This window comes from Mustela nigripes, chromosome 1 (assembly GCF_022355385.1).
Source record: "Mustela nigripes isolate SB6536 chromosome 1, MUSNIG.SB6536, whole genome shotgun sequence".
NCBI lineage: Eukaryota > Metazoa > Chordata > Mammalia > Carnivora > Mustelidae > Mustela > Mustela nigripes.
In genome coordinates this window covers 247,819,235-247,830,903 of record NC_081557.1, presented here as the reverse complement: position 1 = coordinate 247,830,903, position 11,669 = coordinate 247,819,235, and the positions used below count along the sequence as shown (strand labels likewise).

General features: G+C 43.1%; 1 pseudogene; it reads right to left on the bottom strand.

Moving 5' to 3' along the window:
* Nucleotides 1-4,229: 4,229 nt before the first annotated feature.
* On the bottom strand, nucleotides 4,230-4,339 carry LOC132008550 (U2 spliceosomal RNA; annotated as a pseudogene).
* Between the last annotated feature and the right edge of the window lie 7,330 nt (nucleotides 4,340-11,669).

Genomic DNA, 11,669 nt, shown 5'->3' with positions numbered 1-11,669 from the left:
GCACAATAACCAGTAACCTGTCACACAGACCCTCTCTGTCCTCCGCTCCCTTCTGCAAGGGAAGATGAGGCAATCTACATGGTAAGACTTTAGCCTGTCCCCTTAAGGGAAGAGGACCCTCCTTGGGACAATCTTTTTTTCATTTTGTACAACTCCTCAGGACTTCCCTCTTCTTGTTAGATGGGATGCAGCCAGATGGTTAATTCACTTAACAATTTGCCCATTACATCCTCAAATTTATTCCGTTGGTTTTGTTGTTATTGTTTTGTTTTAATGGGGAATAGGGGCTCCTGGGTGGCTCAGTCGCTTAAGCTCAGCTCAGGTCATGATCCCAGGGTCCTGGGATGGAGTCCCGCGGAGGGCTCCCTGCTCAGCGGGGAGTCAGCTTCTCCCTCTGCCTTGCGGGCGGGCACTCTCTTTCTCTGAAATAAACACAATCTTAAAAAAAAAAAAAAAGCAAAAAACACACATGGGAGAATAAATAAGATCACTCATGTATAGTGCGTGGCTTACAGTAAGATCGATATTAATTTTAAAAATTTAAACAAATTGGAATAACAATATCTACCTCATAGGTTATTGTGAGGATAAAGTAGGAGCGCTTTGAAAACTCCTCTATGAGGCACTAGTTATGTCAACTTAAGGCCACCAGATGGCAGTAGACACCACCCAATACAGCTTAGCTCAGCTAAATCTGTAGCTAAGGGAGGGCTGTTAAGAGGACAATTTCCAGGAAATTACTTAGCAGGGTTATGTGACCACCGTGGAGTTCAGTGAGTGCATAGAGTATTTCAAACGAGTGAACTACCTGCTTGGGCTTAGGAATTGTTTTGTTTGATGTAGATTGCAAGAAAAAAAAATGATGATTTTTACCAGGGAGACCTTGCACAGGGTCGTCTTCCCAAGTCAAAGCCACCTCCTTCCCCGTCTGCTGGGCAAACTGGCACCTTATTTGTTCTTATTAAACTCATTAGTGAAGAAACCAGCAGGACCGGACACCCGGCTCCAAGGAGAGTGGAAGACACGAGTAAGCATACAGTCTGTGAGGAAAATAACTTGGGGATAAGACTGCAATATCACAGGCAACCACACTGCTTTCTTGCTTTCTTTTTTTAAATTAATTTTTTTAAAGATTTTATTTATTTATTTGACAGAGAGAGATCACAAGCAGGCCGAGAGGCAGGCAGAGAGAGAGAGAGGAGAAAGCAGGTTTCCCGCCGAGCAGAGAGCCCGATGTGGGGCTCGAACCCAGGAGCCTGGGATCATGACCTGAGCCTAAGGCAGAGGCTTTTTTTGTTTGTTTGTTTTAAAGATTTTATTTATTTGTCAGAGAGAGAGAGAGGGAGTGAGAGCGAGCACAGGCAGACAAAATGGCAGGCAGAGACAGAGGGAGAAGCAGGCTCCCTGCCGAGCAAGGAGCCCGACGTGGGACTCGATCCCAAGACGCTGGGATCATGACCTGAGCCGAAGGCAGCTGCTTAACCAATTGAGCCGCCCAGGCGTCCCTAAGGCAGAGGCTTTAACCCACTGAGCCACCCAGGCGCCCCACCACACTGCTTTCTGTGGTCAGAGGAAGAGCGCAGTGGGCTTCGGAGTTACCTTTTCTGCCTGACAATATCGTTTGCCACTGACCTCCCACAGGTTAGTATCTGACCTTACCGACTCTGGGCCCCGTCGATAGTACATTACAAGCCAAATAAGATGTAGAGTCAGATGAGCCCCACTTCGGCTTCTTAGACAATACTCCAGGATGACTTTGAAAAGGCGCATAGCAATATTTTGCCTTATTTCCAGGTTTTCAATAATTTTTCTTAAAAGCTTAAACTTGGGGACGCCTGGGTGGCTCAGTTGGTTGGGCAGCTGCCTTCGGCTCGGGTCATGATCCCGGCGTCCTGGGATCGAGTCCCACGTCGGGCTCCTTGCTCAGCACGGAGCCTGCTTCTCCCTCTGCCTCTGCCTGCCATTCTGTCTGCCTGTGCTCTCTCTCTCCCCCTCTCTCTCTCTGATAAATAAATAAAATCTTAAAAAAAATAATTAAAAAAAAAAAAGCTTAAACTTGATGACAGAGGTAATAAGAAATATACATGTTGGGCTGCCAAACTTAATACGGTACAGTAGAGTAAGTTCCTTTCAAAGGGTGAAGTGAATATCTACATCACAGAGCTGAACAGAAAGGAAAACGAGATAGAATTAGGTTTCTCTTTTAAAAGATTATCTTCCTGACCTTCCTTGGGCCCCACTACACTAACCATAAAATGGGCATAACATCTATTTCATAAAGCAGTTGATCTCAAATATTTTATTCTTAGAGTTTGAGACCAAATTTTCTTTTCTTTTTCCTTTTTTAAAAGATTTTATTTATTTATTTTACAGAGAGAGAGAGAGAGAGAGCAGGAGCACAAGCAGGGGGAGCCACAGGCAGAGGGAGAGGGGGAAAGCAGGCTTCCTGCTTCTGGATCCCAGGACCCTGGGATCATGACCTGAGCTGAAGGCAGACACTTAACTGAGTGAACCACCTAGATCAAATTTTAATACTCTTAAAACTTATTGAAGATCTCAGAGTGTTCTGTTATGTCTATCAATATTCCATCATATTAGAAATTAGAGTTGAGAAATTTAGAAAATACTCTCATATAAATAATAATAAACTCATTACTTGTTAACATTAATAACAATTTTTAAGAAAAAAAGAAACCTATGTTTTTAAAAGCCCCACAAAGATTTGGCTTTGATCCAGAGGACCCAGTTAAAGTTTCCACAGTGCCTTTGGTACTTCAATAATTTCTTAAAAAAAAAAATTTTTTTTTAGTAATCTCTATGCCCAACATGGGGTTTAAACTCATGACCCTGAGGTCAGAGTCTCATGCTCCACCAACTGAGCTGGCCAGATTCTGAGGCAGTAATTTCTATTCAGATGAGATTTGATAACATACTGGTCCAAGACTAGGAGTGACAATATATATATTTGGTATTTATATGGCTTGATTTACTACACTGACTAAATTTTTATACTCTGACCCATAGATTCCTGTAATCACTTCTGTATAGTGGGCTATATATACATTGACAGTGACTATTAATTTAACAGTTTGTATTTTTTTAAGGGCCTTTTATCATAGTAATATCACTAGATACTAGGATTAATCCCTGCTTCCTGAGGGCACAGATTTTAAGTAGGCTTTGCTCACTGCTAATCTGGTTCCTGAGATAGTGCATTTAATAGCATTTTGAAATATTTGTGGAATGGATGAATGAACGGTAATGAATGGCGTTTCTAGAATCACATATCCTTCTGGATAGTGAGTATGCTTTCATTCAAAAATAATTTATCTTAACAATTTTTTTAACTTCCAAATTGTGACCCTGGAGGTTACCACCTATATTTCAAAGAGGGCTCTGAAAACTTCTCTGTGGTAAGAGTCATACATACCTCTTGAGAATTCTTCTCAAATGAGTATAAATTTGCTGATTAGTTAAAATTCTGAGAGCCTTTGGTAGTGGCCTAGGTAATGAGCTAGCAAAAAATGCTTCCATTAAACCGTTTTGACCACTATTTTCTGTTTTTTAGCTTTTTGAGATTGGGTTACTTTTCTTTAACTCAGCATAATGCCCTTGAGATGTACCCACATTGTTGCAGGAAATAGTTTTGGATTCACGTTTACTGTTGAGTAGTACGCCGGTGTGAAATACCACAGTTTAACTGCTCACTTGATAAAGGATACTTAGATTGTTTCCGGGTTTTGGCTATTACACTTGAAGCTGCTATGAACATTCATGCTCAGGCTTTTGTGTCAACATAAGCTTTCATTTTTGTGGGAGAAATGCCCAAGAGTACAATTGCTGGGTTATGTGATATTTGTTTGCTTAGTATTTTTAAAGAAACCACCAAACTATATTCCAGTGGAGTTGTACTGTTTGACATTCCTGCCAACAACGAATGATCCAGTTTCTCCACAACCTTGACAGCATTTGATGTTACTAATATTTGTTATTTTAGCCATCCTGACAGATATGTAATGGTATCATTACATTGTGATTTGCATTTCCCTCCTAGCTAATGATGTTGAACATCTTTTCATGTGTTTATTATTCACCATCTGTATATCCTCTCTAGTGTAATATCTGCTTATAAATTGACTATTTTCTAATCAGCTTTTTTTTTTTTTTTTTACTCTTGCGTTCTCTTTGTATATTCTAAATACAAGTCCTTTGTTGGATATGTGGTTTGCAAATATTTTCTCCCAGTTTATAGTTTCTTTTCATCCTCATTACAAGATCTATTTTTTAAAACCGATAACAGATACTACACTTAATCTTAGCCAAAAGGCCGAGAAGCAATACTAGGTCTATTTTTTTATAACGATTTTATTTCTTTGAGAGAGAGAGAGAGAGAATGAGCAGGGGGAGGGGCAGAGAGACAAGCAGACTCCCGGCTCAGCAGGGAGCCTGACCCACGGCTCAACCCCAGGACCCTGAAATCATGACCTGAACCAAACAGAGACACTTAACCAACTGAGCCACCCAAGCACCTCCTCATTATAAGGTCTTTTACAGAGGAAAATTTTTTATTTTTGAAGAGGACCAGTTAACCAATTTTTCTTTTTATAAATCATGCTCTTCGTGTCAAGTCTAAGAACACTTTTCCTAGATCCTCAAGGTTTTACACTTTCCCTAGATCCTCAAGGTTTTCTCCTGTGCTTTTCTCTAAAATCTTTTTTTGAAGATTTTTTTCTTTTTCAAAGAATGATTGACATACAATATTGTATTAGTTTCAGATTTACAAGGTCAGTCGGTGAAACATGCAACTCTCGATCTTACGGTTGTAAGTTTGAGCCCAATATTGGGTGTAGAGATTATAAAGAAAGAAACTTTTAAAAAATTTATTAAAAAATGGTCACCACAGTGAGACTGGTTACCATCTGTAACCAGGCGAACTTGTTATAATATTATTGACTAAATTCCCTATATAATGTACACATTACATCTTCGTGTCTTATATATTTTATAATGGAAGATTGAACGTCTTATCCATTTCACCTATTTCACCCATCTCCTGACCCCCCTTCTTTGGCAACCACCATTTTTACCAGTCTGTTTCTGTTTTGTTTGTTCACTTGTTTTGTTTTTTAGATTTCACATATATGTGAAATCATATGTATTTGTCTTTCTCTGTCTAGCTTATTTCATTTAGCATAATACCTTCTAGGTCCACCCATGTTATCAGAAATGGCAAAATTTTATTCTTTTTTCTCTTCTTTTTTTTTTTTAATTTTAATTTTTTTGGAGGGGGGAAAGAGCTCAAGTTGGGGAAGGGGCAGAGGAAGAGGGAAAGAGAATTTTTTTGGTAAAGATTTTATTTATTTATTTGACAGACAGAGATCACAAGTAGGCAGAGAGGCAGTCAGAGAGAGAGAGAGAGAGAGGAGGAAGCAGGCTCCCTGCAGAGCAGAGAGCCCAATGTAGGGCTCGATCCCAGGACCCTGGGATCACGACCCGAGCCGAAGGCAGATCTTTAACCCACTGAGCCACCCGGGCACCCTGGAAAAGAGAATTCTAAGCAGATTCCAGGCCTAGCAGGGAGCCTGATATGGTGCTCCATCTCACGAAATCAAGAGTTGGGGCACTAACCAACTGAGCCACCCAGGTGCTCCTAGATTTCATTTTTTATAGCTGAGTAATATTCTATCACATATATATATGATGGGTAAAGAAGATGTAATACATATGTTATATCTTCTTTATCTATTCTTCCACTTCTGGACATTAAGATGGCTTCCATACCTTGTCTTTTGTAAATAACGCTGGTATGAACATAGGGCTGCATATGTCCTTTCAGTTTGTGTTTTTGTTTTCTTTGGATAAATACCCAGCATATAGATTGCTTTAGGTAGGATGGATATTTTAACAATATAAACTTCCAATCAGTGAGTACAAACTATCCATTTCTTTGTGTCATCAGTTTCTTTCATTGTTGTGTTATAATTTTCAGAGTAGTGGTCTTTTACCTCCTTTGTTAAATTTATTCCTACATATTTTATGCTTTTTGTGCTTTTAAAATTCTTTTTGATGTAATTTAAAAATCTAGAAGTTTCACATTTTACATTTTACAAATCCATATCTTATTGGAACATAGCCATGCCCTTTATTTGAGTTTTGGTCTATGTCTGCTTTTGTACTCTAACGGCAGCCTTGCCTAGTTGTGACAGAATACATGATCCACAGAGTCTAACGTCTTTACTCCCTGGCCTTTTACAAAAAGTGTTGACTCTTGTTCCTGGTGAACAAATGCTAAGACGACTATATGAAAAGCACCATGGATGGGGCGCCTGGGTGGCTCAGTGGGTTAAGGCGCTGCCTTCGGCTCAGGTCATGATCTCAGAGTCCTGGGATCGAATCCCGCATCGGGCTCTCTGCTGAGCAGAGAGCCTGCTTCCCTCTCTCTCTCTCTGCCTGCCTCTCCATCTACTTGTGATTTCTCTGTCAAATAAATAAATAAAATCTTTAAAAAAAAAAAAAAAAGAAAGAAAAGCACCATGGCATAAAATATTTCTAAGTTGTAATATCAACTGTTTGGAACCAAATTACATGAAGGCAGCAGCATCCACACACATAAATGAATAACAAATCTATCTTGAGGGGGTAAATGGCTTTCTTTTTTTCTTTTTAATATTTTTAAAACGTTTATTTATTTGTCAGAGAGCACAAGCAGGGGGAGCAGCAGGCAAAGAGAGAAGCAGGCTCCCAGCTGAGTGAGGAACCTGATGAGGGACTTGATCCCATGACCCTGGGATCATGACCTGAGTCAAAGACAGCTGCTTAGCCCACTGAGCCACCCAGGTGTCCCAGTGGCTTCCTTTTGGAAGCTGAAATTCCTACAAACACAACTCAACGCATCATTCCTGAGTCTATGTTCAGATCTCAGTTTGTGTTCGAGAAGCATCCGAAATAAAGATGTTTATTAGCAAGTATTTATTATTTGGTACTAGAACTCTAACAAAGTTGAATGTGTGTGTGTGTGTGTATAATATAACATATATACTCCTTGATGAACATCTTTGGCAAAATGAGCCATCTTCATTTTATGGCCTTTATTCCAAGAACATACATTATGTGACTCAGAAATGTATTAACACTCATTCCAAATGTACCTCTGGCCTCAAACTTGACGCTAGTCAGAACTCAGCCGGGCATGGTGCCAGGTGGGAGTTTAAAACTGCATATTGTCTTCTCTTCCCAGTACTCGAGCTTGCTAAAATCAAAGGGTGGGATCCATGACTGTGCCAGTCATTATTTTAGGTCAGCTCTGAAACCACCCTTTCTGGACCCTGTGATGCCAGAATTCATTTCCACGTTGCCAGCTGGCTTCCTGAGGTTTCCAGTAGGATGTGTTGGGAGGACCCCACAAGGCAGGACCCAGGAGAGACTTGATCCCGGCTTGCTGGCTCTTTATTTCAGCTGTGCCCTCCCCGCCCCCTACCCCTCAAATTTCCCTTCACTGGAGGTAGCAGCTGTTTCCAGCCTCTGGCTTTGTCTCGTGCCTCAGACTCAGACGGCCTCACGGTGCTCCCTCACACCCGTCAGCACTGGGCTTGCAACATCCCTACTCAGAGTCTGCTTTCCCGCGACTCTCCTCCAAATTTCTAGATAATCTCAACCTCTTCTTTTCCCCCAGACCTAGGGGTGACACTTAAGGCTAGAATTTACCATCTTTGTGTGCTACCTCATGGTTCCCTTTCTGCTTTTTTGAGTTTTCCAGTACTGGCCTGGTCAATCTCTTATGTTAAATTCTCTTTGGGGGAATTTCTAGTGAGGCTTTTGTTTTCTAGACTGGACCCTGACCGATACAGGGACTATTTCATAGGGCCAACATCTGACAATTAGGCATAGGAGGCAAACAAGAAATGGATCTGCCAAGTCACTAACTTGCTGTGCCTCTTTGGCAAAATTATTTCTCTTTCTCCAAACTTCTCATTAAGATTTGCTGAATAGTTACCAAAATCTATATTCAGAATTAGTAAATAACTCAAAGGGTGCTTGCCTAGGGAGGAAAAAAATCAGTAAGTCAGTATTATTCTCCAGTACTATATTAGTTGTTGTTAGAGCGTATTAATGCATATGTTTCTTTCAGAATAACCATTCTTTTTAAAAAATTTCTTAAAATTAAATCTTTTAAGACAAAATGATGCATTTGTTTATTTATGGATTTGTTTATTTATTTTATCACATACATAGACTAGTTTGCTAGGGTTGCCATAACAAAGTACCACAGACTGAGTGGCTTAAATAACAGAAATGTATTTTCTTGCAGTTCTGGAAGCTGGAAGTCCAAGACCATGGTGTTGGCAGGCTTGCTTTCTTCTAGGCCATTCTCCTTGGACTGCAGATGGCCGTCTTCTGGATCCTCCCAACATTATCCTTCTGTTGCGTTTGTGTCCTGATCTCGTCTTCTTGTAAGTAAGTACACTAGTGGTACTAGATTAGAATCTACCATAACAACTCTCCCTCCCGGGTTTGAATTCTTGTGTCCTGGATCCTCTGTCTTCCTCTTTTTGGTCTGTTTCCTTGTTGTGATGTCAGTTTAATGTTTCAGGGATTCACTCATTCAGCAATCATAGACTGGGCTTGGGTCAGGCACAGTGTTAGGCACAAAGGACAGGCAAGTAAGAGAAACAGACAATGTCTCTGTGTCCAGGCTGCAAGGGCTCTGTGGCCTTACAATGGCCAATGTGATCTGAAATAGGAGAAGGTGCCCCGTTGCCTAGGCACAGAATAACTGCCCTCTTTACAAAGGTCATCGTGGAGAATGTGGAAAGGGACTAAGAGGTACTGGATTCTGCCCTGTCTCAGCACATTTATGTATGTTACCTCATTTCATACTCAGAAGATCCTACTATCATAACACCATTGTATGAGGAGAGGGCAGAAGCGGAAGCTCTGGGGTGTAGAGCTCCTTTAGTGATTTGTAGAGCCAATCTTTTCGCAGCCATGTTATGTGATGCTGCAAAAACACATACAAACCCAGGAATTAAGCTTTAACTCCTCCTTAACCCAAAGAGCCATTTTGCATATGCGCATTGGTGATTTGTTTTATTCTGACCACCCTTTCAGGTCAGGTCCTGATTCCCTAGGAATCCCTCATTTATTTATTCAATACTTGTCAAGCTGCTGGGATTCAGATGAGGCACTCTTCTAGGTGCTGGAGGTAAACTAGTAAACCAAAACAGAATTACTTCCCTCTTGGAGCTTAAACAGGTAGAGAGTGTCACAAAGTTAAAAATAAAAAGTCAAGATAAAATTCTGTGGCGGGGAGGTAAGGAGAAGAGGGAGGGAGGAGTACTAATTTTTTTAAAGATTTTATTTATTTGAGAGAGAAAGCATGAGCAGGGGAGGGCAGAGACAGAGAGAAGCAGACTCCCCACTAAGCGGGGCTCAGTCCCAGGACCCCGAGATCATGACCCGAGTTGAAGTTGGACGCTTAACTGCCTGAGCCACCTAGGCGCCCTACTAACTTTATTTATGATCAGGGAAGTCATTTCTGGTGTGAGGCTGTTTGCGCAGAGACAGATGGAAGGGGAGGAGGAAGCTATGTTGGCGTTGAGGCAGAGGGAGCCGCAAGTTTGAAGGCTCCAGGATGGGAGCAAGGAGACCAGTGTGGCCGGGAAGAGTGAGTCAGGCACGAACAGTATGAGACCAGCAGAGGTGGGGGCGCCTGGATGGCTCAGTGGGTTAAAGCCTCTGCTTGCGGCTCAGGTCATGATCCCAGAGTCCTGGGATCGAGCCCCGAGAGTCCGGGCTCTCTGCTCAGTGGGGAGTCTGCTTTCTCCTCTCTCTCTGCCTGCCTCTCTGCCTGCTTGTGATCTCTGTCAAATAAATAAATAAAATATTTTTAAAAAGAGAGAGAGAGAGAGAGAGAGAGAGAGAGAAGAGCAGAAGCTTTGGAGACCATAGTAAGGACTTTGGTTTTCACTCCTAGCAAGGTGGGAAGACATTGGAAAGTTTCGACAGGACCCTCATAAGACATTTTGGAAGTCTCATAGGCTGCCTCCTGCCCATACCTGGCTTCCTTTTTATACCAAAACTCACAAGAGTTATCTAAACTCTGTCTCAACTTTTTCACTTCATTCCTTTCAACCCTTGCTATGTGGGCCCTGGACCCCATCACTTCTCTGAACTAGTCCTTCTTAAGGCTGTCAGTGACTGACTACATCCCTCAGTCTGCCAAATTCTCAGCTTCATGGCAGCAGCGGACACGGTTGCACCCCTCCCCCGTGCTCTGTAACCCCAGACTCTGGCCTGGTTTTCTTCCTCCTTCACAGCTTTCCTCTCCACATGGTTCAAACCTCTGCATCCAGGGGTGCCCCAGCGCTCTGATCTGGATCCCTGCAATACTTTCTTGCTGGGCGTTAGACCTAGGATTCTGAAGTACCTTTGACATGCTGACGTTTTCTTCAATTGTATCTCCAGCTCCAACGGTAATTCCAACTGCCTTGTCCACATGTCCACCGGATCTCCCACAGGCACTGTCTCCAAATGGTCTCCATCACAGGGACCTCCCACCCTCACTCCCCGGGGCTGCTCACAACAAAAGTCCAGCAAACATCCTTGGTTACTCTCTTCACGCCACTTGGTTCCACCTCCAGAGTCAATCCTGAATCTGACTTCTCACCAGGGCATGCCACGCATTAATTTAAGCCTCCACCATCGCTTGCTTGGATTACCGCAAAAGCCACCTGATTTGTCTCCCTGCCTCCGCTCTTATGTATCTCTTGTCCATTCTTCATCCAATCTATCAAAGCACATGCCAGATCAGGGGCCTTCCCAAGCTTAAAATCCTCCATTGGTTTCCTGCTGCAACCAGAACAAGTCCAAATTCCTTATCGTGGCCGGTACCTCCACACCGGATGTTGGCCTTGGGGCCCATCTCCCTTCCCCCTCCCTCTAATTCACCAGCAGCGGGCGGCTGGGCTGAAACCCTGAGCTGTCTGCTCCTGCTTCTGGATCTCCGCGCTGGCTTTCCTTGAGCCTTTCCTCTTCACCAGGCTTCCTTCTCCCATTTCAGCTTTCAGCTCAAAAGCCACCTCTGGGGGTGCCTGGGTGGCTCAGTGGATTAAGCCTCTTTCTTCGGCTCGGGTCATGATCTCAGGGTCCTGGGATCGAGCCCCGCATAGGGCTCTCTGCTCAGCAGGGAGCCTGCTTCTCCCTCTCTCTGCCTGCCTCTCTGCCTACTTGTGATCTCTTTCTCTTAAAAAAAAAAAAAAAAAAAGCCACCTCTGAAAGGCTTTCCCGGACCTCCCCGCGGAGTCTTTCCCCTTCTCCCACCACCTCTAGCACTTAATTCGAGAAATTACTGCCTGGATTCACTTGTTTCCTGCGTCTCCCCATCCCCAACACCTACACGAGAAAACCTCCAGAGAGCAGGGGCCTCCCCTGTTTAGCGCCCAAACACCGCCTCGGACGGAGTGGATGCTGAAGAAATAGGGGCTGGCTGACGGAATCTGTAATTCCAACTCTGTAGTTGTTCCCCAAAGTTGTTCCCCCAAAGTTGTTCCCCCAGGGGCTCCCACGAGGTTCTTGTTTGCGGCAAGGAGAGATCGCGCCCTCAACAGCTCACTCCGATCCTGGGCGGGAAGGAAGGTGCGGGGTAACGACGGCCCCTCCCCTCGCGTCGC